The following is a 26,396-nucleotide window of genomic DNA, read 5'->3' on the forward strand; positions in this document are numbered from 1 at the left end:
TCATATCTTAAGTTGAATTTCTATGACATGATGCCTAAGCTAAGCAAAATATTCCTTATATGATTTGATCAGAGCAGAGTTCTGTGGTACTAATTTTACTAAATTTTGTTCTGGATAATCTGCTTCTATCAGTTTGGTCTATAATTGCCTTAGGTTTTTGTTTGTTTGCTTGTTTGTTTGTTTCTTTCTTTTATACCTTTTTCCAGTTGGCGTGTCATCCTTAAACTTTGGGTCATTTTTGTCTCCACATCATTTCACACAAATGTCAAAGCCACATTTCCTCTATTCTGTTAAGATACTTTGAAGTTAAAAAAGAGGATTTTATACAGTTTAATAAATTTCGCTCTGTTTATTTTGGCTAATCTTTCTGGAAGATCAAATTTTTAACAAATTTTGATTTAACCATTCAACAATACATGAAAGTATCTTTTGACTCTGAGAAGTCTATAAACCTGATCAAAATGTTTTTCTTGCCTTAATTTATATCTGATAAAACTGAAAAGCAAAACAGGATCACACCATAGAAACATCCTTTTGCTTTGACACAACACTGCTTGCACCAGAGAGGCAGAACTCAGCAGTATTATCAGTCATAACTCTATAGCTTAATGGTCAGGAAAAGGGTATTTCTCCATTTTACCAACATGGATGTCATGAGGCTCCACCAGAAATTTCTTTGAAATTATGAGTCATTCTTTGATATGTTTTCTTTTTTTTTTTTTTTAACATTTTTTATTGATTTATAATCATCTTAACAATGTTTGATATGTTTTCTTAATCTACCTGTCTAGTAAACTTATTAAGCATAGAATTGATGTTGGTTTAGACTTTTTCTCCCCCATTAGTAAGGTCACATTAAATTTTAGTAATCACTGTTTTTTTTAGATACTCACATTATTTATTCAAAGTTTCACTTGAGTTTTTTCTAGTAAGAAACTGTGAAATTACTCGATTCTAAGGAGATCTAATATCTGAGGCAAAGATAATATGATTCACATCTCTATTTCCTAAGATATAAATGTTTACCTCTTCTTGTGTATTAGAAAAACCTATATAGAGTTTTTTAAAATGCTGAAACCTGAGCCCTTCCCCAAGAGATTCTGGTTGAATAGTTTGTGATGAACTAAGTTACCTGTAGTTTTTTCGAAAATTATACAGGTGGAGACCTTCACTTCTGAGAGTAATGCAATAGGTTATGGTAGGCTAGTGGTACCACTACCTTAAATAGAAAAATACAGATAATTTATTAAAAATTTATTTTTTGAATATATTAACTTGCTCTGGAAGCACTGAGATAAGTAAAATTCTAGGTAAAGAGAACGATATTAAGTCTTTCAGGACTAAGGACACAGATTAATGCCAGCCTCTCAATCCAAAAATGTGGTTCAGACCTAAAGAGTAGGGGAAAATCAGAAGTAAACTGAGTTCTACTAAACTAAACCCAGCCATACCCCAACTTAATTTTTGAGTGTGTTATGGTGATTAGACCTTCACCCTCTCTGCCTAACAAACTCTCTTTGGTTGAGAATAACATCATCTAAAGTCTATATTGGTCTTTAGTTCAAAATGCTTAGCATAATAAAAAAAATGTAGACACACTAAGAGGGAAGACAATCTGATCAATAACTGAAAGAAAGTCAAATACTGGAAGCTGGTTCACATGACCTAGATATTCAGGTTAGAGGAAATGGAGGAAAATACAGAAAAAATATGTGAAAACATGAAAGTTTCCAATAGAGAAAGTATCTGAAAGCAAAAATAATAAACTGGACATCCTCAAACTGAAAACTACAAGATCTAGAGTTAAAACTCAGGGTATTAATTGATTAAAACTCAGAAATTAAAGCAGTTCAGACAGAGCAGAACACAATACTAGCGTGTATAGCGATCTATAATGTGAAGAACCAATTCAGCTGAGTGATTTTATCTTACTTAGAAGGTCACAAGCTAGCCTACTAGTCTTTCATGAATTCTAGCAGAAGGCAGAAGATCCTTGAGTCAGAGACAAAGAATTTTATTACTCAGAGCCCAATAGACAGCATGAACTTCATTTTTGTACAAGTTCCTGACTCTCACCAAGTCCACAAAGTAATGCAGGGGGGCATGTGTGAAGACCTACACACAACCACACGATGCCACATTGTGTTTCAGGAGACACATGCTGGTCAGAGGGGGTTCACCACCCTTATAGCAAGCAGAAATAAGCTTGCTATTTGTCCTCAGTCCTCAAGTTTCCTTACTGCAAACACAACCCCGAGAACTGTCCCAGTAAAGTGTAGTCAGGGTCGTCTGTTCTTGGCATATCCAGCAAGTACATGCGGGAATGCTCAGGGCACATGATGGAAATGTAGAAATGAGGGAGAGAATGAAGCATCAGAAAGAGGAAATAAGTAGTGTGGGTAAATATAACTGAATATAGCCTCTATAGAACAATAATTGTAGTATTTTATAAATTTTAAAATATATGTAGAGCTAAAATGCATAACAACAAAAATGTAAAATGTGGAAAGAAGAAAACACTTTAATGTTTCTAAAACTCAAATATTTCTATTTTTTCAGGAAATTAGAGAGTATTTTTTATTACTCTGTTGTTAAGGATACATGGTATACCCTCTGGGGTAAACACTAAAAGAATATATTATTAACAAATTACTAGAGGCCACTGAAAATTTGAATGGTTTGTTACAGAGTACAGTAAGCCCTAGCATACAGATATATGTGAGAAAAGTGTGGACTGTGTCATTAATTAGAAAAGTGTCTTAGTGTAAAATAAATGGAGCAATTATTGTGTAATTATTATTAATACAGAAGTGGAAGAATGAGTGTCTGATGCAGGACAAGGATTATAAAGAAATTACAGGACAGACTTGAATGACATCTTGTCAATAGGAAATTACATACAATTCTATGTGTAAAATATAGTTTAAGAAGAAATTGAGAATAAACTCTTTATTTTTATAATTATTGTCAAGGAAGAATAAAATACAATCGAGCCAGCTATGGAACACAGGAGAAAGAGCCAGTCTGATGTGATTAAGCAACTTTGACTGGGTTTTATAGTCATGGAATCAAAAGGTTGATGGGCACCTGGAAAGCCATTTAAGTTCCAAAGTTAACCCTGAAACTTTCTCCTCTGATTCTACTTAAATTGTACACACCTATTTAGAAGAAGGAGAATGTCTTTCCATGTGGTTCAGGAGATAATCTTCCATCCCCCATCTTTCCTATCAATTCAACATACATTATGCCTCCACCAGAACTTATCAAATTGTATTGTACTGTCTGTTGACATTATACCTCTGTAGGGAGGGTCTAAGTTTATTGAGGACCAGGAGAGGGTCTGCGTCCATGTTGTTTGCTGTAGACCCCCAGTGGTTGACACAGATATGGTACACAGTGCGTGCTCAGGTATATTTTGAGGCCTTTTGATAGCCAGTTAGTTAACAGAGGTATCAGTTTGGATCCAATCAAAACAGAGAAAACACACAGTCATTAGACTAAGAAAGTTTAATATTAAGAATTATTAACTATAACAGGGGATCGGAGCAACAAGGGATTGGTATGTAATAATGGAAGAAAACTTGAGAGACTATAAAAGTATGCGGCAGCTCTAAGGAACAGCCACTACCCTTCATGCTGAGATAGAGTGCCCAAGGAAGATGCCCTGACTCCTCTTCAGGGCTTCATTCCAAACCTTGTTGGAGACAGCACGGCCATGCCCGCTGATGACAGGCAAGTCATTGTGACGCCATGCTGGAGGAACTTGCAGGAAATGCCGTCTCTGGGGTGCTGGGGAAAGCTGTTCACAGGGAGATGTCTCACCTGAGGCACTCCTCACTACAAAACCCTCCAAGGTGAGGAGGGAATGCCAAGGGCAGCTGCTGGCTGCTGGTTCACATGCACAGCAGGAGCCAGACACTGGAGCAGCTGGGAATGCTGCACGAGCCTGGTGCTGCAGAAACCAAGCATGCTGTAGGAGCCTGTGAATGAGCAAATCAGAACTGGAAAGCGAAACCTGTACTTCCTGCATCGACTTTCCAGCACCCTGTTTGACAAAGCTTCAGAGCCAGATGACAATGGATAAAAGCATTTTAAGGGCCCAGATTCAGTCTTACAGAGCAGTCAAAAGGGGTGAATTTGGGCCTGAAAGGTATTTAGCTGATAAACTACTGATTAAGCAGTCACACACGTTACTATCATTATGGGACACACTTTGCCTGCCAATCAAAAGGTAATTGTGCTGGTACTGTGAAGTAAGGCCAAACAGCAAATCAGTTCTTTATGGCATTAAATAATCGTTCACTGACATCACTTATTTCTGGTTCTCTTAACAAAGTTACAACATTTTCATTAAAAAATAATTTAGAACGTTCATTACTCTCAAGTCCTTCACATTTTCTCTCATTGCTTCATAGTCATTAGAGATTATTCCTATATCCTTTCTGGTAGGGGTTCCAGCCAATTAGTGGTTACCGAGCAGACCTTGTCAGGATTCACACCATGGCACATAACAAAATGTTTTAGAAAGAGAGCTCAGTTCCATCTAGGTCAACATACAGCTGCTTCAGTGCTGCCCAGCAGGATGTGTCTGCCATCCTAATGCCTGTCTTCAACTCGCGGTTAGTGACAAGTGGTCATTTACTTGCTAAGACAAGCTCCATGCTCTTCTGCACTTCTCCGTCTGGCTTTATCTTCTGGGAGACAGTCTACATATGGTTCATCACAGGTTGGCTCAAGGATGCAGAATTTGGTTTTTGTCTCTCTTCTCTGTGTCTTGTTCCTCTCAAAAAATTAATTTGGCATTTGTTTTAGTTCTCTTCCATTTTATGATTTCTTTTGATTAAGATTTTCTCTAGTCTAGGTAGAAAAATACAGCATACCCATTAGGAAATATAAAAGCATTTGCCTGTTCTTCTAAATCACTTGTTTAGGAAGGAGACATTAAATGTGAAAGGCTTCAGTTTAGATAGTTTTATACATGTATATATTTTCATCTACACACTATTACAAATTCTCAAAATGAAACATGTGGTCTCCCAAAGAACTTTCTCACCAAGGGAAAGCTGATTTTGGCAAAGAGCCTCCTTCATTGACTTTCAGGGAATTTAGGTAGGTTTCTTAAGCAGACCCTGCCCTTCAGATTTAGTGCAAAAAGAGATCAATCTTCATAGATGTTCATTTTGAACGCATTTTTAGATACTTTAAGTGATCTCAAGCCTGTCGCTTTGTATCTTAAAATCTGCCCAATTACCTTGATAATTGGCAAAATGAAACACTAAAACTTACTGCTGATGAAAGACAAGCGACCAATTAAGGTATCAAACATGGGGCGAAGCAGGCTTATTTTGCACTGCCAGCTCCTGTACATCTGAGACGCAATCTATGCTGCTCTGAACACGGGCTTAATTTGCCAAATGTTTTGCACCTTTATGTTAAGACCTGGGAAATATCTATCAATATCTTGGTTTTGCTGCTCACCAGAAATTTCAAGTTATGTGTTTGGGGAAGTACAATAATGTTTTTTTATATATTTAATATGTGTGAGAGGTCAAAGTTTATAAATTACACGATTGCATTTTTACAAGTGTGTTGAATCTTTAAAATTCTTTTTGAGTACTATTAAATGGACTTTCCATTTCTTGATAGTTGTTCTTTTGCTTCAAATTCTAGCCATTCATTAGCAAAGATAAGATCATTTTTTTTTTCAGTATTCAGAGTCCTGTTGTCCTGAAAACAGCTGCTGTGAGACTGTTTAAAAGTCTTCAACTAGTTAAGAATATATACATTTATATATAAATAGCTGTGTCATTCAAGTCTTTCCACTTATAATTTATATTCTTTGAGCTTCAACCAATGCCCAACTCTCAGCCAGTCCCTGAGGATAATATTTAGTTTGACTCAGAGTGGCCTAACATACTTATTGTCAGGTATATGTTTTGCTAATCAAATTTGCACTTCTAATCTAGAGGACTCAAGGGATGAATTCCTTACCCTCTATTTTACTTAGCTTACAACCCCGTGGGCAAGAACAATTTCCATTATCTGATTTTGTTCGTGATTAAGCTACAGCAGGAATAGTAAAAAGCAGAAAAGAAAATGCTCTTTTGCTAATGCATTTTAATACAGAGTTATGTTTAAAAGCCCCCCTTAAGAAATCATCATATTATGTGGATATTACCCATGGCATTCACACTTTGTAAAAATTATTTACCCTATAGTTTTAATTTAAATATCTTGAATGTAATTGTTTTCTATTTTTAGCCATGGTTAAGTCAAACACATTTCTTCTTAATTTGTGCATTCTTCACAATCATATGACTTTATTTCCTGATTTGAAAAAAAATATTAAACCATGTAAGATCCATCTATTTTAACTAATCTCATTTTGAGTTCTAATGTTCAAATTGATGTGGTCATGATCTAAAATATTTTAAAAACAATTTCAAGGAAATTATTATCTTTTTTGGCAGACACAGATTTCATGTCTACTGAATTTCTGAACAAGTGAAAGATAATATCCATGTAAATCTGTTCCCTTTGCCAATGATAAAGTTAAGTGCTTCTAAGAATCTATCCCTACTCAAAATTTATACAAGAATAACTGATTTTGCCTTTACATTTACTTATTCAATGTCTTTAAATATACCTACACTTTAGTGTATAGGAATATATTAATACTTATACAATCTGGATTTCTACTCTAATTATTTCAGCTCTAGATAATTTATTTTATTTTATTTTTGCCCACATTGCTATGCTTTTATAATAGTTTTTTACAGCTGTTTTTCTTTTCTAATTTTTCATACTTCTCTAATTTTGACTTTTCTCCATTATTTTTTTTCTTTCTTGGCTCCTTTTTAAGTTCATTGAGTCATGCACTTGTGGGGTCCTCAGCAAATTCGAATACCTCTGCTGACTTGTAGATGTTCATTTTGGCTGTTAAAAAATGCACGCTCTTGCTCTAGGACAGATCATTTTTCTTTGATGACACTAAATAAGATCCAGCCAGACAACTCAGTTTATTTTTTCAGCTGTTCTTTCATAATAATTTTAATAAAAACTGTGAAATGATTCCAGTCCAAGGAGGCGGCTAACCCGGGAAGAGAACAATAGTGTACCAAAAATGCTTTTGTGTGATTTCTCAGATGGGTCCTTCACCAAGAAGGGCTTTCATTTCAGCCAGAAGGACGATGAGAAAGCATGAGCGCTGTGTCTCTGAACTCCCTTTGGATAATACTTCTTGACATATGGAAAATGTTTCCTGAGTTATGAAAACTAGTATCAGGACAGAATTTACTAAAAAGGCTCTGGCCACTGGGGTGGAAGAAGCATTAACACAATCCTTAAGTACAGTCTTTAAATCATAAGTATCCTACTAATGAAAGAAGTATAATTATTTTAAATTTTCTGAGTTTCAAGAGACTGTAGACAAAAGAAAGCTATAATCATATACCTAATCATGTGCAATTTTAAAATTTCTAAAAAATCAAGTACATGCACTGGATAATAAATGTAAATCTCTGTCTTGATATTTTTGTTTCTTTTTAAATGGAAAGAGTTTTAAACTTTGTTTTTATAAATGTAAAGTTTTAATGTGATCATCTCATTAGGTAAAAACCTCTTTCCTATGTTTTCAGATGACGTCAAATGAAAAAATGTAATAACCATTTGAGTTGACATGTGCTGTACACTAGAGTCACTAAAATCAGACTTATTAACAAGATATCAGCTAGTAAATTATTTAAAATTCGTGAGGCTATATGTCAGAAATTCAAGGTAGCTGCCACTAGATAGTTGTCATGCCTTATTTACTCCCCAAAACTGTTCCTCCAGTCAAGAAATTTGACATGCTGGGAAATAAAACTAAATTCAAATTTATTTTCCAAGTTTTCAAATGCAGGTCTCATCACTCACTAAACTGTCTATAACAAATTTCATGCAGACTTCTTCCAAAATTATTGACAGTTAAATCCAAAGTGACTTCAGAATGACAGGCTCAAATATTGGGATATCTCCAAGATTGTCTTACTGAGGACGGCTTCAAGGAAGTGACAGTGTGGCTAAACCTTTAAATCCTTTTCAAGTATCAGAACTTTTTTTTTTTTTTTTTGGTTTTTCTTTCTACTTTTATTTTTCTGGTTAATTTTAATTTAGTTTTCTCTATTTCCTAGTCAGCATCAATATTGAAAGCATTTGCAAACATTAATTAGCAATGTCCAAGTTACTAGCTCTGGGTTTTCTCAGAATAATTCTGGAAATTTTTAGAATTTGTGGAATTTGGAAAAACTCTGTCTCCGACTATGGACAAAGTTCCGCAGGTGGTATAGTTGCCAGTAAAGTCTTCAATGAAAGTCATTTAAGTTACCTAAGAGACCAAAGGAGGAATACCAGCTCAGAAGGAATATTTCACCCTAAAATGTCCCCAAACTTTTCAATTCTTCTCAAATAGAAAGGGCAAGTCTACTCCATGCAATAGCTGGTTATAAACCAGGCAGGTTTTTTATGCGACTGTGGTAGGATTGAAACCCTGACCCCAAACCAAGGCAGCCCAACTCAGGATTTCATTGCTATGCCAACTTTCCATTCATGGTCCCTGAAGTAAAGGCTTAACACTCGATCATATCAATTTTATATTTCTTCTTGTTTAATACCTGTTTTCATCACTTATTTTACACACACACACATATATACATATATTTTTTACCTCTTCTTCCTTATACTCACATAAAGTATTTCAGCTTTAGTTCAAAGCCTCTTACTTCCTTCTCTCCTATACTTAGATAAGTTTTAAATGTTCCTTTGACATTTGAAGTCTGTCTTCAGATAGATGACTGATAGATAGATGGACAGATAGATAGATGATATTATCTTGTAACTTCTTAATGCTTCTCTCCACACTGCTAATAACTAAGCAAGGTTAGGCTACCTAGGTAAACAGCTTTTTAGCACGGGGTAGTACTTACTGTGATAGCGTGTGCTCTAAGGGGAAGAGCTGAGGATATGGAATAATAAAACTTTGTATTTGATTTCGACACTTGCTTGCTCTGTGACCTTAGTGATGTGATATAATCTATTAGAGATAAGCATTTTCTGTATGTAAGCGAGGATTAGTAGTTTCTGTTCTACATGTCTAACGGGGCCATTAGAACAAGTTAGAGCAGCAGTTTTCACACTAACTAGGGGAAGGATCAGGTATGTATGTATGTTTTTGTTCTGGTACATCGCAGACTACACTTTTGTAAAATACAGTTAATACTAAATACTAAAAAAAATTTTTTTAAAAGAAAGAAAACTTAAAACATACAAAATACAAGTCACTTCTCTTTAATTGATAGATCTAACTGGCATAAAATTGCTCTGTTGATATCCATAAAAGTTTGTAAGCATTTACTCAGTTTTTGTACTTCTTTTATGAGGGTCTAAAAACAAACAGTTACGATTACTCTTTTGTGTTTTAACTATTCAGTATATAATCCATATGGTTATTTTCTTAAACAAGTCTGTGCTTGCCTTTTATTACTAAACAGGGCTTGTTTACTCCACAAATTTTTTATAAACATACACTACATAAAATAGTTTCAACTCCAAAGACTATTAATAGGCTATTAATTTTATCTCTTATGCCAAATGAGTTCTTAAACTTAGCTATCATGCAAGTTATACATATGTAAAAGATTCAAAAAGAAACTAGGAAAATGATAAACGCTATCTGTAAATGAAACTCATAAACAATTAAACGTGTCTAAAATGATAAAGGGAAGATGTTGATTACTCTCCCTAAAATGTCAACTTTGTAAACTACCTTTATCTTCTACTTCTAGTTTCCTACAGAAGACTCCACTACACCTGGGTGTTTTCAACTAATATAATGATACGGGATGAAACTGAATCCACTAGTTTTATTTAAGCCTCTGCATCTCAGTGTGAATCTGTAATCTGGATAATCCTTACATGCCAAGAGTTTTGGGGAGCATGTGAGTACCTTGTTACAACGATATAAGCTGCTATGGGAGTGAAGTGAGACATTTTCATGGTGCTAACGGGAATCTAGGCAAAAGAACAATGCTGCTTCCTCAGGAAAATAAGCACGATGTGATAATAATAATATCCTAATGAGAGAATCCACGCCTTCAAGAAATTTTTGAAAAAATAGACATTTGGTAAAATACCACGTGATTTTATGAACCCAAGTGCTTACAACTAAGGTGGGTTAATATCTAGACCTGAGGGAGTGTGCTTGTCTCTATGAGTCTGTTTCGTGCAACCTTTAACCTACATTTATGCAGCTTATACAGTCAACTAAAATAACGCACAAAATAATATATTTAAAACTTGAAATAACTCTTCCAGATTGAGTTTTGGGTTTTTTTTTTTCTTTTAGTATTTTAATAGTTTTAAACATGAGGGAGTTGAAGTCCTGAGAGGTCAGGTGCATAGCCTCAAGTCTCCAGCTCTCCGGTGACAGAGCACACTCGTGAGTCCATGTCTGTCTGTTGGAAGTAGCTTCCTTACACACTGTGCCACACTGGGTCCCAGGTACTTATAACACTGTCTTGTATTTATACAGCCAATTTCTTTAAAGTGTTCAGAGAAAATCTCTATCTGCTACTCTCTTTACCCTTTCTGTTAAGATTTCAAGCAGTTTGAGTTTTCTGTGAGGTAAGCAATGGAAACTAAAATTCAGCTTTGGAGAGATAATGATTTAGGTATGTAAAGTGATTTGTTCAAGGTCACAGAGCAGATCAAGAAGACAGGTAGAATGAAAACACATTTTACACTTTTCCTGTTTTATACTTTTTCATTGGCATATCTCTTACTAGTTCTTTTTCTCTCATAGAGGCTAAAATATTGCAAACAAATGAAGAGATTGTTTTTAAAGGATTTGTTATATAGCCTGCTGGGAAAGTTAAAACACATAAAAAGGTCAGGGAAATAAACACTCTTTTATACCATTTAAAAATCAAGGATAGAGATAGGTTTAAATTTATAGTGTTAGAGTATCTCCAGGACCACACACAATCTGCCATGCATTACACATAGCAGATTGTTAATCAACGTGCAGAATAAATTCATACATGAAGGGGTCTAGTAATGAAAAAAGATATTTACATAAAATAAAATAAATTGTCATGTTTAAAAGTACCCACTCATTTGTTTGTGTGCAATACATAGCAGGCAATAAATTACTCTGAACACAAGGCTCATTTCATGCTCTCAATGAGCTTATAGTCATGCCAGAGAGACACACAAGTAAAAAGCCAATTTATTCATAGAATATAAAGTGCTGGGACCTAGGTAAGCACAGGCCGCCTAATGGGAGGCTTGTAAGGTCCTGGAGGAAGCAAAGTCTGGTGGATGTTAGGCATCCCAGAAAGAGGTAAGCTTGTGTAGAGCCCTGAAAGAGAGCATAGGGGTAGTAATTAACGGTGCAGGGGACACAAAGTTTGAGAAATATTTATACCTCACAGAAACAAATGCATTAAGTTTTTTTGCATTTTAATTAACTGAAAGTCTTGAAGAAAATTTTGGGAATTTTAGACTAAAGGTCTAAAGCTGTTAGAAGCTGTTCCATCTTTGGACATGGATTTGTGTATAATGCGGTAACCCAGACTTCTGGCTCTGTGCTGAAGCAGGTCACTTTCACTCCCACTTTTTCTCCCTTTATATGCACACTTATTAATTGGATGTTAATCTACTTTTCTCTTCATTCAGAGAGAGCCTGGGCCACTAGCATCACTCCATGAATCAAAACCTTCAGCTGACTCACTAGACTTGCCAACTCATATCACCTGGAAAATGTCATGGAGCCAACTTCTTTTTATTAATGCAGGTCATTCTATAATGTATGAATATCAATAAAGTATATGAAGCGGAGATGTTGCTGAAAAAGAGAGGATAAACAATAGAATTGCTCTAACCACAAAAGTACAACGTTATCAAATAATTCTCACCAACCAACAAGCAAGACTCAAGAATTTTAGAATAGGTGCAGTCTGAGGCGGATGTGGTGTGCTGGCATGCCTCCACAGTCCCCCTCTTCTTCTGGTGGCCATCCCCAAGTTTCTGAGCCCAAGTTTATTTATGTATTTATTTAGTCTTTCAAAGGTAGAGCTCAGGATACAACTTGATCCCACCAATGTGAACTTGTATAAGATTGGAAAAACAGAACTGAAGGATTATATTCCCCTGGCTCCAGCTGGTGCTGCTAAAAGGCATGATCTTGGAGACACTGGGTATTTTTGCTTGAACGTTCGAGTGCCTAGTCATCAGCTCAGTGGGTGTCCAGGGACATTGGTAGCGGGGCAGGTAGAACTTCCTGAGCCCTGGAGAACTGTTATGACAGAGCCCTGGTGAACACGGCAGGTCTCCAGCAGCCTCCCTGTGCCCCGCCCTCCTGAGGAGTGGGCGTGGCTCCCTGACGTGGGAGTCTTTCCTATGGTCCTTGTGAAAATTCTCTGCCAGCATTGTAGCAACCCATTCCTGCACTAAATCTCTGTCTACTTTCAGTAGCTAGAATTCTTGTAGCAGAGCAGTCCAGATGCTTGGTCAAACACAGTTTTAGGAAATAAGAATTCACTGAATCGGTCACCATTCTATAGGTAATTTTGATTTATAAATTTTGATTGGTCTTGAACATACCACATTCTAAGCTATATATAGAAAACAAACTATGAGCTCCTTGTGGAAGGAATTTGTATTTTATTACCTCTGGTGTCCCTCATTTTATATGATGTCCAGCATGTAATGTAGCTGCTCAGGAAATGACTGCTGATTGGATAAACTAATCAAATAATTTCATCCATCTATCCAACTTTATTTTTTTTATTTTAATTTTTTAAAAATATCATGTTAGGTGTAAGTTAATTATAGCTGAGATTATTTCGGTTTTTTTTCATATTCAAGTTAATAGTTTTTACCTTTAAAATTTCTTGGTGTTCTATGTGACAAATTGCCTAGTTAATTCTCTCATTTTAATTTTTGATGTATACACTAAACAACAATTTCTGCTGTATAAAAGGCAGCCATTCCAGCCAAACCATGAATAGATCTAAAGAAAGTTCAACAGAAGACTGAAAATACTGAGACACTTGCATGTTAATTTATAAATAGTTGAGGGAAGGTACAGCTCAGTGGTAGAGCGCATACATGCACAAGGTCCTGGGTTCAATTCCCAGTACCTCCATTAAAAAAAAAAAGTATGACATTAAAATCATGCTTTCATGTGTTTAGATGCTCAGATATACATAGTTGAATTTGAGTTCCAAAAGCATTAGATAATTATTATAAGGTAATTTCATCAGAATATTGGACAAAACTGATGACATTTTGTCTTTTCCAGTCCTCTTCATTGACACTATGAAGTAAAACTGTTTAAGAGGTACCAATTTTGTTATTTTATAACAAGGAGACTTTACATCACCACTAGTCTGAGTAAAGGATCAACTACTCAGAACAGTGAGCCAAGATTATTTCTATTCATTTGTGATTATGATTATATTATAAATAAAATGCAATATAAAGCCAGAATATAAAGCATCCAGGAGAGCACAGATTATGTTAGAATTACTATGGTATCATGGAGAAATGACAGGCATGCAATTTTGTGCCAAAAACAAACCTCTGTTCATGACTCAAGGTATAAATATCAAACTAAAATCTGAATTACATCTGTAGATTCACTATCTGGGCTTCAATCTCTTTTCTTTACTAACTTACTCCTAACCAAAGTCATATAAATAAAAGAAGACACTAGGCCTTCAGTGAGAGATGGGGCTAAAAAGAGCTCTGCCAAGAGCTATTTCTCTCTCCATAGCTCTCCCTTTATTTTCTACAAAAATCTCAACTGACACCCTGGCTGGTTTCAACATATTTTCCTGTGGGCATGTAACGAACAGCAGCAGCAAAGCCAGCTCCCAGGTCAGCAGACTTCACATTTGCTCTACTGAGCAAGACAGACTCGAGAAACTAATAATCTCAGAGTCACAGCCAGTGAGCTGCTTTCATCTCATACCTAGGGAATCTAGGCTCATTACATGTTTGATAGGGAAAAATATGTTGATGGAAATACATGGGCACTTTAGGGTAAAGAAGCATCAAGGGCAGTGATATGAAAGGACTTTCAAGAAACTTTCTGTCTCTCCATTCATTGACATTTCTGACAGCTTGAGACAATGAGAGCAGATGGTGATGTGGAGAATTGGGGTGCTCTGGGAGACCTCTTGAGGACTTGGGTACCACCGGTTGAGTCTTGCTTGTTGGTTGGTGAGAATTATTTGATAACGTTGTACTTTTGTGGTTAGAGCAATTCTATTGTTTATCCTCTCTTTTTCAGCAACATCTCCACTTCATATACTTTATTGATATTCATACATTATAGAATGACCTGCATTAATAAAAAGAAGTTGGCTCCATGACATTTTCCAGGTGATATGAGTTGGCAAGTCTAGTGAGTCAGCTGAAGGTTTTGATTCATGGAGTGATGCTAGTGGCCCAGGCTCTCTCTGAATGAAGAGAAAAGTAGATTAACATCCAATTAGTAAGTGTGCATATAAAGGGAGAAAAAGTGGGAGTGAAAGTGACCTGCTTCAGCACAGAACCAGAAGTCTGGGTTACCGCATTATACACAAATCCATGTCCAAAGACGGAACAGCTTCCTTTAGTCAAATAAGGTATGAAGACATAGAGGCATAGCAGGTAAGGAAACAGATTCCAAAGCATCAACAGCTGTAATCGCTTGTCAAGTGACATCACACTATGGATTGTCAGTATGATAGTTCAGTGTCAGTACAATTAGTTGAAACGTGAAAAATGCCATTTACTTTGTCCACATGATGTCAAAATGTCTCTTTGTCAGTTTTTCATGAATTACTGCAAATGCCTTGTTAAACGATAGACTTTCCAGGCTCTTTCATATAAATAACATTTTATAGGACTAAAAGTCTTGAAATTATTTCATCATTTTAAAAAAAGCAAGTATTTCTTGGTTCATAAATATTCATAGAAACATAATTATTTTGTCTTCCACTTAATGTTCAGTCTAAGATGAAAATGCACATGACTAAACCAAAAATATCTCCTGCCAGTCTTTAATTTTAGTGTTTGCTATATGTTTCAACCATATACTAATACAAATTTAAGGTTTCTCTAGTAAGGCATCCATCTTATGGCAGATCCACCTGTTTGTCAGATGTTATCATTTTATTTTCCTGATTCAGATGAAATGCTGTTCACGAGATTCAATTTCTAAAATAGCCTTTTTTTTCAAAAGGTTGGAACCATTTTTATATCTTGTGTCCACTGCACTGTGTGTTATTACACTCTATATACAATTTATATATGCATTTGTTAGGTGGAGTCCTGCAAAAGGAGGAAAAAAGAAAAAGCTTTAAATGGGCATTTTCAGGTCCATACTTTCCTTGGAAAGCAATATGGGGAGGGATACTAGACTCTTGGCGAGATTGCATTATGATGTAGTGACCCTGAAAATAGGGTCAGAAGGAGGTCTCCCTGCTAACTGGAAAACTAATCAATATAATTCAATATAAGGACTGGCACCCCCAAATCATATAACTTCTCTCCTTTTCTGTTCCTCTCCGCTATCAACCCTGAGACTCCAGCCCCCTCCGCCTCATGGTTATCCCCTCATTGCTCATACACTCATAGTCCTGCATGTAGGCAAATACTCACAAAAAATTGTAAGAATCTTCTATCATTGGTTACGTGTATAAAAGCCAAGAACTTTAAGCTGAATGCATTTTCATATTCAACTTGTTTGAACTGAGATTTATCTGAAATGAGATTTAATTTACTTAAAACAATAACTTGAGCATGGAGCTTTAGTTTCAGGTAAAATAAATGTGTAGAATTGTATTTTCTCCTAATAGATCTATTTTATTGCTAATGCCAAAACCCAGTTATTTAGATTTGTAGGAGGTTATCAGACAAACTTCTCTGTGGACTGGGCTGCATTTGATTCAGATCAGGTACACTTACTGAGAAGGAGAGCAAGACAAAGGGTAGAAGGTCACTGGTGACTAATTTTCTGAAAACTAGCAGCTTGTGTAAGTAATAGAACATTTATTGCCTTTCGATGTTGTCCCGGCAATGAGCTAGAAAATCCATAAGAATTCCCAGCCCTAGCCTTTATTAAGGCATAGCCCTGGATTAGTTTAATGTGCAATTTAAAGTCACTGCCTGCCAATACTTTGCTTACTTTTCTTAAGTAGGGCCACGTTCCACCCCGACTCCCCAATCAAGTTGTCAAAAAGATTAAAAAAAGAGAGAGGTGTACTTTTTAAAAATTGTTTGAGAGAGAGTCTTTTTCCAATCTAAGATGTGCATTTATTTTTTCTTATATAGTACCGATCCTGATAAAATGACCAACCCCCAGTGAAGCAGTTATTATTCACAGGAAATTCACAAACGCGGAACATGAGGCCTGTTCCCTTTGTACCCTTCTGCCACCGACTCAGGCCGACCAGGCCTTAATAGCCCAGTGCTTGTGAAACTGTTTTAGTATTTTAATATGTAATTCCAATAACAAAGTAACTTTTAAGACTCAAAGTGTTTTCCAAGTAGAAAAGTGTTAAATGTTTAGAAAAGAATGAGTCTTAATATTAACACTGTCAGATAAGTGGATAAGAAAGGAAACTAACAGTATTTGATGCTAAGCACAGTGTATACTTTATCTCTGAATCCACTAGACAACATCATAAAGTAGACTGCATTATCATCTTTATAAGGATGAGCAAACTGTAGTTCTGGAAGTTTAGAAAACTAGCCAAAGTCATAGAACTAAAAGAATTTGTTAATTTTGCTGTAACCTAAATACCCCTAATTCTTTTTACATGACTCTACACTGTCTTCCAGAAATATGTTGTGGGTCAGAAAATCCTTCAGGCTTCTGATAATGTCTCTTATTAAACTAGATCTTTCAAACCTCTGAAGCATGTTGAAAAAATGCCAACTAGTCTTTTCACGTGTTTAAAACAATGTGGTGGGTGGAAAGTGAGTATAGCTCAGTGGCAGAGCACGTGCTAGGCATGTAGGAGGTCCTGGGTTCGGTCCTGGTTCAATCCCCAGTACCTCCATTAGTAATAATAATAAATAAATAAATGAACCTAATAACCCCCCCAAAACAAACAAAGAAAAAGAAAAAACAACATTGAGTCCAAGCTCATAGAAAAGTAAAAGAAAGTTTCATAAATAGAGGGTTTATAAAGGAAGCTTATTTTCTTTGGTCATTAACTCAAGAAAATGAGAATTGGGCCTGAATGCAGATATCAAATGAAACAGAAAAAAATACAAACAAAACTATGCTAGTACTTCTTTGCTCTTTTTTCTTGATAGACGTTATTGTTAAATAGTGTTAAAATTTCTAAAGTTAATATTAAATATTGTGAAAACAGTATTTCAGAGTTAGCTTATTATTCTAATACTTGCTTTGCCTTAATCATAAAAATAACAATGGGGTAGGACTCTGTTTTTAACCATGTTGATATTTTTGTTACTGCCTACAGTTCTTAGCACACAGAAGGTACTTCATGAAGGTCTGGGATTGGATGTAATGGCCAATGAAATACTTCCACCAGAGTCTTCATACATTTGAAAGCTGTAACACAGAATATTCAAATAGAACAGAACTGTTCCTCTCTTAGTTTGGACTGATGTGCCAATAAAATAGATATCCAGTATCAAAGTAAGACTAATTTTCAGTACAGACTTTTCAGAAGAAATGTCTTAGAGCTGAGCAGGGTGTGTGGGGGCTTCCCATCTGAAACAACTTAAGCCTAAGGATGGGCTCTTCCTTAGGAAGACCCAAAGAACTAGAGAAACTAATTATTGAAGTGAGAGTGTTTGTGACAACCTGAGGGTAATGCCATCGGACATTTAAAGCTGGACATTGTGAGCAATGACAAGGGAAGATTAAACCCTCTTGACTCAGCATCCTGGTGGATCGGGTTGATATGAGAATACTGTCCCTGCTAGGTTCTTTGTTCACATGCTCTATCAGAGACCACATTTACCAATGGCACAAGCAAGAAAAAAGACTGTTTCTCTCATTTCAGTCTAGGGGGAAGTAGTTCACCTCTGCTCTTCAAGGCTGTCCTGTCTACCAGCACTGTATTTTTGTGGTGGAATCCCCATCAGAACGTTTGAGGATGGCTTGCTTCTGCTTTCTTATGTCATCAGCAGGAAGCATGAGTGGACACATAAAATGGGAATTTGGATAATGAGAAGAGTTTTGCTGCATCAGAAAATATTTAGTGGGATGAATAACATTTTAGTTAGCTTTAAAGTTTGCGTAGCTGTTCCTCTGGGTGGAGGAACAGTGGGGGATGCAGGAGGTAGGACAGCATGACAAAAACGTCATGGAGATAGAAAAGTAGATAAATGCAATGCTGGTTTGAGGAAGACAAGTCTTTCTGGCTTGCCTACAAAAGTTGTCTGTTCATAAACTATGTTCCAGCTAACTTTTTTTTTTTTAATCTATTCTACTGTTGATGGGAATTTGGATAGTTTCCAGCTTTTCACTGATGCAGAGAGTGCTGCTCTGAACATTTAAGCATATATCCTTAGGTGAACATGCTTACACATTTCTGATGGGTATAAACCTAAGAATAGCTGAGTGACAGGATGCAGATATGTTCCACTTTACTAGATACATTTATTGAGCATGTTGGTATTCTCTTTTGTAGAGTGTATGTTTAGAAAGAACTTTGCCCATTTTTTTAGTTGCCTTTTTGTTTTTGTTTTGTTTTCCCTATGGACTTTATAGGCATAATCTATTGTCAGAGGACTTCTAAAAATTATCTTAGAGGGACTGTAAAACCTATGGGACCTACTAGAAATTCCATACAGGTCTGGGAAAGAAAGTGTCAACACAGTGAGTTCGACAAGGAGTACTAAGAAATAATTTTTTTTGTGATTGAATCTTACTAAGCCCAACTCATTGAATAAAACAGTTATCCTTGAACACATTCTCTATTTATACTAAATATTTATGTGTATATGTGTGTGTGTGTGTGTATCCATATTTTGTTTATTTACCAAAATGAGGTTGTGTTACATACACCAATTTCCTTTTCACTTAATTTACATTATTTTATGGACGTCTCTCCAGGTAAACACACAGGCATGCTTCATTATTGTAAATACTTCAGGGCTTGGCTCTGTCATAATTCATGCAACCATTCTTTTACTGATGTTGCCAAGTTTTTGTCCTTACAATGTTGCTATAAGCATTCTTGTATATAAATCCGTATATATAAATGCATATGTACGTGTATATGTATATATGTAGGAAGAATGTTTATAACAACAATGTATTTTGTTGTTGTTGTTGTTAACTGATACAGATTAAATTCCCAAAGTCAAGTTGCTTTATCAAAATTTGTATCAGTGGTGAGGCCCTAGGTTCAGACACAGTGTTTAAGCACTCTGGTTAAGGAGCTCACTTAACCTCTTCTATATTATTAAAAGAGCAGACTGAGTAGCTCTCATAATGATCAGTTCTCTCGCACCTTCTGGTTTTCCTCCACATGTTCATTTTTTGTACTTGTCTAGGTTTGAGCAGCCCTTCGTGATGGTGCCAAGCAGGGACCTCAGCAGGGCTGAGTTGTGTGCTCTCCCCGCACATTAGGAAGGCAGTAAGTGTGGTCTGGCAGCACATTTACTCCTCCTCAATGATTTCTAGGTGAAACATGTAACATAATGACAACAGGTTGCATTTGCTTGTGACTTGACAGCTGGTCCAGGCTAGTACTGGCTTGAGAATTCACCTTGGAATCAGCCCACATCCACTCACTAGGATTAAAAAAAAAAAAGAGCATGCAGGCAAAATATTGCCTTTTAAAAATCTGTGTTTCTCAGTCTTTAGACTTTTCCAAATTTAATATGTGTAAGATTTTTTAATATAAATTACTTAATGGGCAGAGCCCATAGACATTTCTATTTATGCCTTCCTTTCTCTCTATAAAATTTTGATGAGCAATGAAGGAAAAATTGTAAAACAAAATGTTTAGAATTTTTAAGTAGCTCTCTTTTGAACTTCAGAACGACACATGGGTGATCTGCCCCCCACCTATTCCTCCAATACCATCTTTCACCAAATCTTCTTTTGCTTTTGGTGGCTGTGTCTCACTGGTCTTCATTCAGCTTCTTGCATATATCAAAGTCTTTGGATTCAAGGCCTTTGCACATGCTATTTCCACCCCTGGAAAGCTCTCCTTCTTCCTGACTTCCTAAACTCCCTTGCATCTGGTTAATCCCTACTCACCTTTCATATCTTGGCTCAGATGTTACTTCCAAGGAAGGCTTTCCTAAGCCCCCTAAACTAAGCCAATTTCTTTTCTTACTCTTTCATTGCACGTTGACCCTTTTCTTCGTATTGCTTATCTCAGTTTATAATATCTATTATTTGTATGATTATTTGATTTCTAGCTGTCTCCCCAGTTGTTCCAGAAGCTCCATGAAGAGTTTCCATTTTTTTTTTCTTATTAGTATATCCCAGTAGCATAGTACAATGTCTCTCATAGGGTAAGAGCTCAATAAATATTTCTAGAAAAAAGAGAATATATTTAGATTTTCTTTGGCGCTTCTAGATCCAGTTTGAGATAATGTGATCTTCTAAGTGGAATATACAATGCAAGAATTTATGTAGATTCTGTGTGAGGAAATGATCTTTTTTTTTTAAAAAAAAAACAATTAATAGGATAAGAGTTTGTATCAGGATAAAATAAGAAAAATTGGTATCAGAAAGGTCATTCACATGCATGAAAAACCCTGCCTGCAGTTTACTCAGTTTCTCAGGAATGTTCTACATGATGGATAAGGTGATAATATATGCAGGGGTTTATCAACATTTCACTGGACTTCTGACCTTGTCATAGGCTAGGAGAACTTAGTTGAAGGGCTGAGATACCTTATAAATCCTATGGAAGCTAGACAGAGAAATTCTTTCTAAATTTTTTAGTGTACATGTTTATATTTCAGACATGGGGAGAAATTTGGTTTGCTGGAGGAAATAATCGTGGGTGGTGGGCACTGAGCAAGACAATATGTGGTATTAGAGGCAGCAAGGGTAGACCACCCGGAACCAGCAGCCCGTTGTAAGAATTTTGAATTTTACCGAAGGATCCTAGAAAGCCACTAAAGTTTTTAAAATAGAGAAGTACATGATAAGACTTACAGTTTTAAAAGGTCTTTGTTCGCTCTATGAGATTAAGCAAAGATTCATTCAAGGAAGAACTTTGAGATTTTTTTTTTTTTAGTGATCAAGATAAAAGATGCTGGTAGACTGGGCTAGTGTGGCCACAGTAAATATAGAGAGAAACAGACATATTTGAGGGGAAGATATCAAGGATGAATCTCAGATTTATACCTTGAGGAAGTGAGTGGATTAAGCAACTGATACTGTTTGTTGTAATGAAGCTGACTCCAGGAAAATAAGGTAAAAGGAAAATTAAGAGTAGATCTCTGGACAAGGTACCTGTTGGACATACAAGTGGTTTATATGGTTGTGAGGCACAGAAGAACAATCTAGATTGGAGATACAAAGGTGAGTAGCACCCACATCTGAATATCATTTAGAATGATGGAGCCACATAGGAAACCGGAAAGAGGTCACCAGTGTATTGGGAGGGAAGGTAAGAAAATATGGCACCACAAGGAAGGAATGGTCACATTTGGCAAATGCTGCTGAGTAAAAAGGAAGTTGAAAGTAGAAAAAAAAATGTTATTTTATTTTGACTCTTAGCTTGGGCTGACAACAAAATACATAGGCTGAGTGACTTAAACAACAGAAGTTTATCTCCCACTCTTCTGGAACCTAGAAATCCAAGCTTTTGGCACCACTCCTGGTGAAAACTCTTCTTGGCTTTCAGATGGCCGTATTCTCAATGTAGCCTACATTCTCACTGTAGCTGAGGGATCACCTGTCTTGTGTCCCTTTCATAAGGACGCCAATTTCATTCAGGAGGACTCTTCCCTCATGAACTAATTACTTCCCCCAGCCCTACCTCCAAAGACCATAGTGTTGGGCATTAGGGCTTCAATAGATGGATTTTGGAAAGAGATGTTCAATCTATAGCAGATCTGGTAACCCAGATCTCATGGATAGTTTTCAGTGGAATGGCAGTGCTTGAAAAAGGATTGATTAATTATTCTCATGGAATGAGCTGACTAGTCCAGGCATACACTTCAAAGTTGTGGTTTTAAAATTTTCAGCCTGTATGTCACACTCAACTTGCAATACTTTTTTTAGTATCTAATTAAAAAGAATTGTTGTCAATGACTAAAACTCAAATTTCACATAAAAATGCTCTTGAGAAAAAAAGAACCGCAAGATCTGAGCCTTGTTTCTGTGTGGCAGTAATGAGCTGGAGATGAGCAGCTGGCTGTTTGCCCCAGTAGATGGTTGCCTCTGCTCTCCAATTTACTACACTCCCAACCAGTCCACCACCACCTGCTTCATGTCACTTGCCTAGCCTTCCAGACATCTAAAATTGCTGCTCCTGCGTTAAAGGTTTGCATTGGTGCAAGCAACTTAAGGGAGGAAATATGTGTCCCCTTTTTTGTGCTCCAAAATATCTCACACCGGCTGCTGTACTAAGTACACAATAAAGTTCTGTTAAATTGAGTTGACTTGGGTTTTATAAAATTGAGTAGCTTCAAGGAGATATTGGGAAACTCATGAAAAGAATTTTTAAGAGGGTTGGAGGACAAACTAACTTCACAATTTCATCAACATTTGAGCTGACCGTTTTCACTCTTATAGATAGCTCTGCTACACAATCCCAACTGTGTATTTTATTGAGATATTGTCTGCATCTGTGATCATCTCTGATATGGTTAATTGTTTGAAAATTATTTTTGCTATTAAATAATTTCTAATTTGTAAAGTTTTTCATTGATGTATAACATGGTCGATACAATTTCCAAAGGTAGTGTCAAATTTTTACTCCTTCCTATCCTGATAAACAATAGGAGCAAATTTAGTGACTTGAGAGCGTGAGATGGATTCTACCCTTGAAGACCAGGAAGACATGTGGCACCAACATGCATCAGGGCAAGAAAGAGGTCTTTTGTGTAGCCCATCCTAGTAATGTAATTGATGGGCAGAAGACAGAAGTGGGAACTGCCAATCTCCTACCACATATGTCCTGAATTTGCTTCTACATTGTGGAAAGAGTGTGTATATTTATATCTCTTTCACAAGAACTCTGAGAGCTAAAAATTAAAACATATGATACTAGCTTAGTGCCTAGCAGTATTATATTTAATACGTATCCCGTTCTTCTTTTCAACCAGCAGTAAGGTCAGGTAAGAATGGTGAGATTGGAGGTATAGGAAACATATCCAATTGTCAATTCACAAATCAATTAGTTTATTGCACACAATTAGCATGCAACACAGGTTAGTCGAAGTAGGCAGAGAAGAGACGAGGGTGATGGACCACTCCAAGAAGAATCCGGGAAGGAGGCATCTCAGCATGAGCAGTGGTCTCCAGGCTGGCAATTGGTCTTGCGAACGCATGAATAGGAAGCCACGTTCTGTTCTGGCAGAGCCTCGGGCAGTGTCTGAAACAGCTCTCAGCATCGTGGAGGGGAGCCTTCCAGCAAAGAGCCTTCAAGTTGCTTGGCTCAGTGGTTTCATTTTAAGGGATCTGCCAGTAGGGTGTGATGGTTATGTTCCAGGGGGTCTTGCCTCTATTGTTACTCCTTCTGTTCCAGTGAAGTATTTTCACAGATATTGCCAAACAAATTCCTTACCTAAAGTAACACTCTTAATTTATCACTTTAAGTCACTCACAGTCTTAAACTGTACATTTCAAAACAACTAATATGGGAGTTCACTTTGGCCACTTTAACTCCATTTTGAGCTACTTAGCATAGCTTGAATTCTGTGAGTTTCACACAAGATAAGTAGATATCATAGCATAATTACATCATAATAATACGCAACGAAACAGAAATACGTGAACCATAGTCAAGAAAAAAATGTCGGTCAACAGAAACAGGCCTACAAACATCCTGAATGTTGGAGCTGACAGCTGAAGATTTTAAACTATTTTTGATAAAAATTTTATAAAACCCAGAGTAAAAGATAAGTAAAATTGTCAGGATACATTTGGAAGCTATAAAAAAGAAACAAATGAATTACTCATCTGAAAAATACAATACAAAGACAATATGAAGTAAAAAATCAGGATACATTTGGAAGCTATAAAAAAGAAACAAATGAATTACTCATCTGAAAAATACAATACAAAGACAATATGAAGTAAAAAATCAGGACATTGAAAAGAACAGAAGAAAGGATCAATAAACCTGAACACAGATTAACACAAAGCATACAAACTGAAGCACAAAGAGAGAAAAGATTATTAAACCAGAGTCTCAATTTGTACTCAAATACCCATAAACAAGGAAATGGATTAACCAGCTGTGCTATATCCATGTAATGCAATATACTCAGCAATAAAAAGAATCAGACTATTGATACATTCACTAATATAATGAATCTCACATGTTCACAAGCAAAAGAAGCCAGACATCAAAATTATGTGTATAATTCCATCAGATAGAATTCTAGAAGAGGCAAGACTAAGCTATGATGATGGAAATCAGAGGAGTGAGATCCAGTTGAAGTGTGTGAGAATTAACTGGAAAGCTCCACAGGGTACCACCTAGAGTGATAAAAATTTTACTTATCTTAATAGGGATAGAGAACTTATGAGTGCTCACATTTATCAGAACTCCATGAAATAAACACAGAACATCAGTATATTCTGTTGGGATTAAACCATACCTGATTTTAAAATTGTTTAATTCAAAACAAAATGGCACTGGCTCAAGCACCACACTTGGCCTCTTTGTGGACCCACCCTGGCTCCTCCTCTCCCAGTTCCTGTCAAGCAGAAGCACGAGAAGACTTGATAGTGCTTAGAAGCTCAAAGTTCTGAAAGGGATAAAATCCAAAAATAAGAAGTTACCCCAATGGCCAATGGGGGCTTTCTGATACATGTTTTACAATAACTCTTAATCTATTTTTTTCCTAAAAAGTCCACCTTTAAACATATGATGTTTGTACTGTAAAAAGAGAGGAATAAAGAGGACATTCACTCTTTCCAGATAAAATTCCAGATGCTGAAACCACTGGAATAGTATTTGAGAGGAGTAAGAATACCACGAGGTGAAGGCTGGGGATACCACATGCAGTCCTCTGGATCGTCCTCCTTGTGTGCCTAGTAGGACATTACTTGGGGATACTGGGGTAAATGAACTGCATGGTACTAATAATAATTTATGGGATTCAGTCTTACTATTTACAGTATTTTTCTATACGTTATCTTCAGTCTTAAAATAACCGAATGGAGTCAACTTTAGAGTCTCTATTTTACAAGTGTAGAAACGAAAGTGGCAGGTATGTGATTTACTTCGTGAGTGAAAGAACCAAGACTGTACCTTAAAATTAACACTATTTTTAACTGTACAACCTGTACGGGCCCAGTTTTGTGAGGCATGCGTCTTTGAGAAATCTAGGAAATTTAATTCATCTAGAAATTGTCTATTAGAGAAACTCAACAGATCAACGGTGTTTAGAAATTCTTCTCAGGTATCAAAATTCAATAATAAAGCTTTTAAAGATCTACCACCCAGACCTAAAAATACTTTTTCCTTAGTTTAAAAATATATGCTCAACACTTTTTTTAATGACAACACTCTATAAATTAACACAAGTTCTAAATTGATTAGTATTTTTCTCCTTTATAAAGAAATTATTGTCACTTTCTTATCTGTCATTAATTGTGTCTTTAACTCCACAGATACTCTTATGGGTTGAGTCATGTGCCTCTAAAAAGATGGTTGAAGTCCTAAATCCAGGTATCTCAGAGTTTGACCTTGTTTGGAAACAAGATTGTTGCAGATGTAATTAGTCAAGATGATGTCATGCTGGAGTAGCATAAACGCCTAACCCAATCTGACTGGTGTCCCTGTAAGAAGACAGCCATACAAAGACAAAGACACACAGGAGAACATCACGTGATGACGAAGGTAGGGATTGCAGTCATGCAGTTGAGAATCAGAGGACGCCAAGGAACACCAAAGTAGCTGGATTCATTTTTCACTTTTCTATTATTGTTTTGTTTTTATGAAGTCATAACTTCCGATGGTATTAAAACTTGAAAAATTCTTCCTGCATTGTTTGTTTTCCCTTAGCATCCTAGTAGTTAGATATAATAGAAGATTTCTTTTGCTTTTTAAAAAATTTTTTGCAAGAGCTCACCTGAAGAAAGCCAGCCCCAAATCCCTCCTTACATTAAGCATTTATTTTCTGAATGAATGACTGGAGTCAAAAAGATTTTGCAAAAATTTAATGTTAAGCATCTATCT

General features: G+C 36.2%; 1 long non-coding RNA gene across 1 annotated transcript in view; it reads left to right on the forward strand.

Annotated features, from left to right (window-relative positions):
- Positions 1-26,114, forward strand: part of LOC116156466 (uncharacterized) — a 59,007-nt gene extending 32,893 nt beyond the window's left edge. Inside the window, exon 5 of the long non-coding RNA XR_010382412.1 lies at positions 25,829-26,114. This is a non-coding gene — a long non-coding RNA (uncharacterized LOC116156466). The remainder of the gene's footprint in view (positions 1-25,828) is intronic.
- Positions 26,115-26,396: the final 282 nt, after the last annotated feature.

Source organism: Camelus dromedarius, chromosome 1 (genome assembly GCF_036321535.1).
Source record: "Camelus dromedarius isolate mCamDro1 chromosome 1, mCamDro1.pat, whole genome shotgun sequence".
Taxonomy (NCBI): domain Eukaryota; kingdom Metazoa; phylum Chordata; class Mammalia; order Artiodactyla; family Camelidae; genus Camelus; species Camelus dromedarius.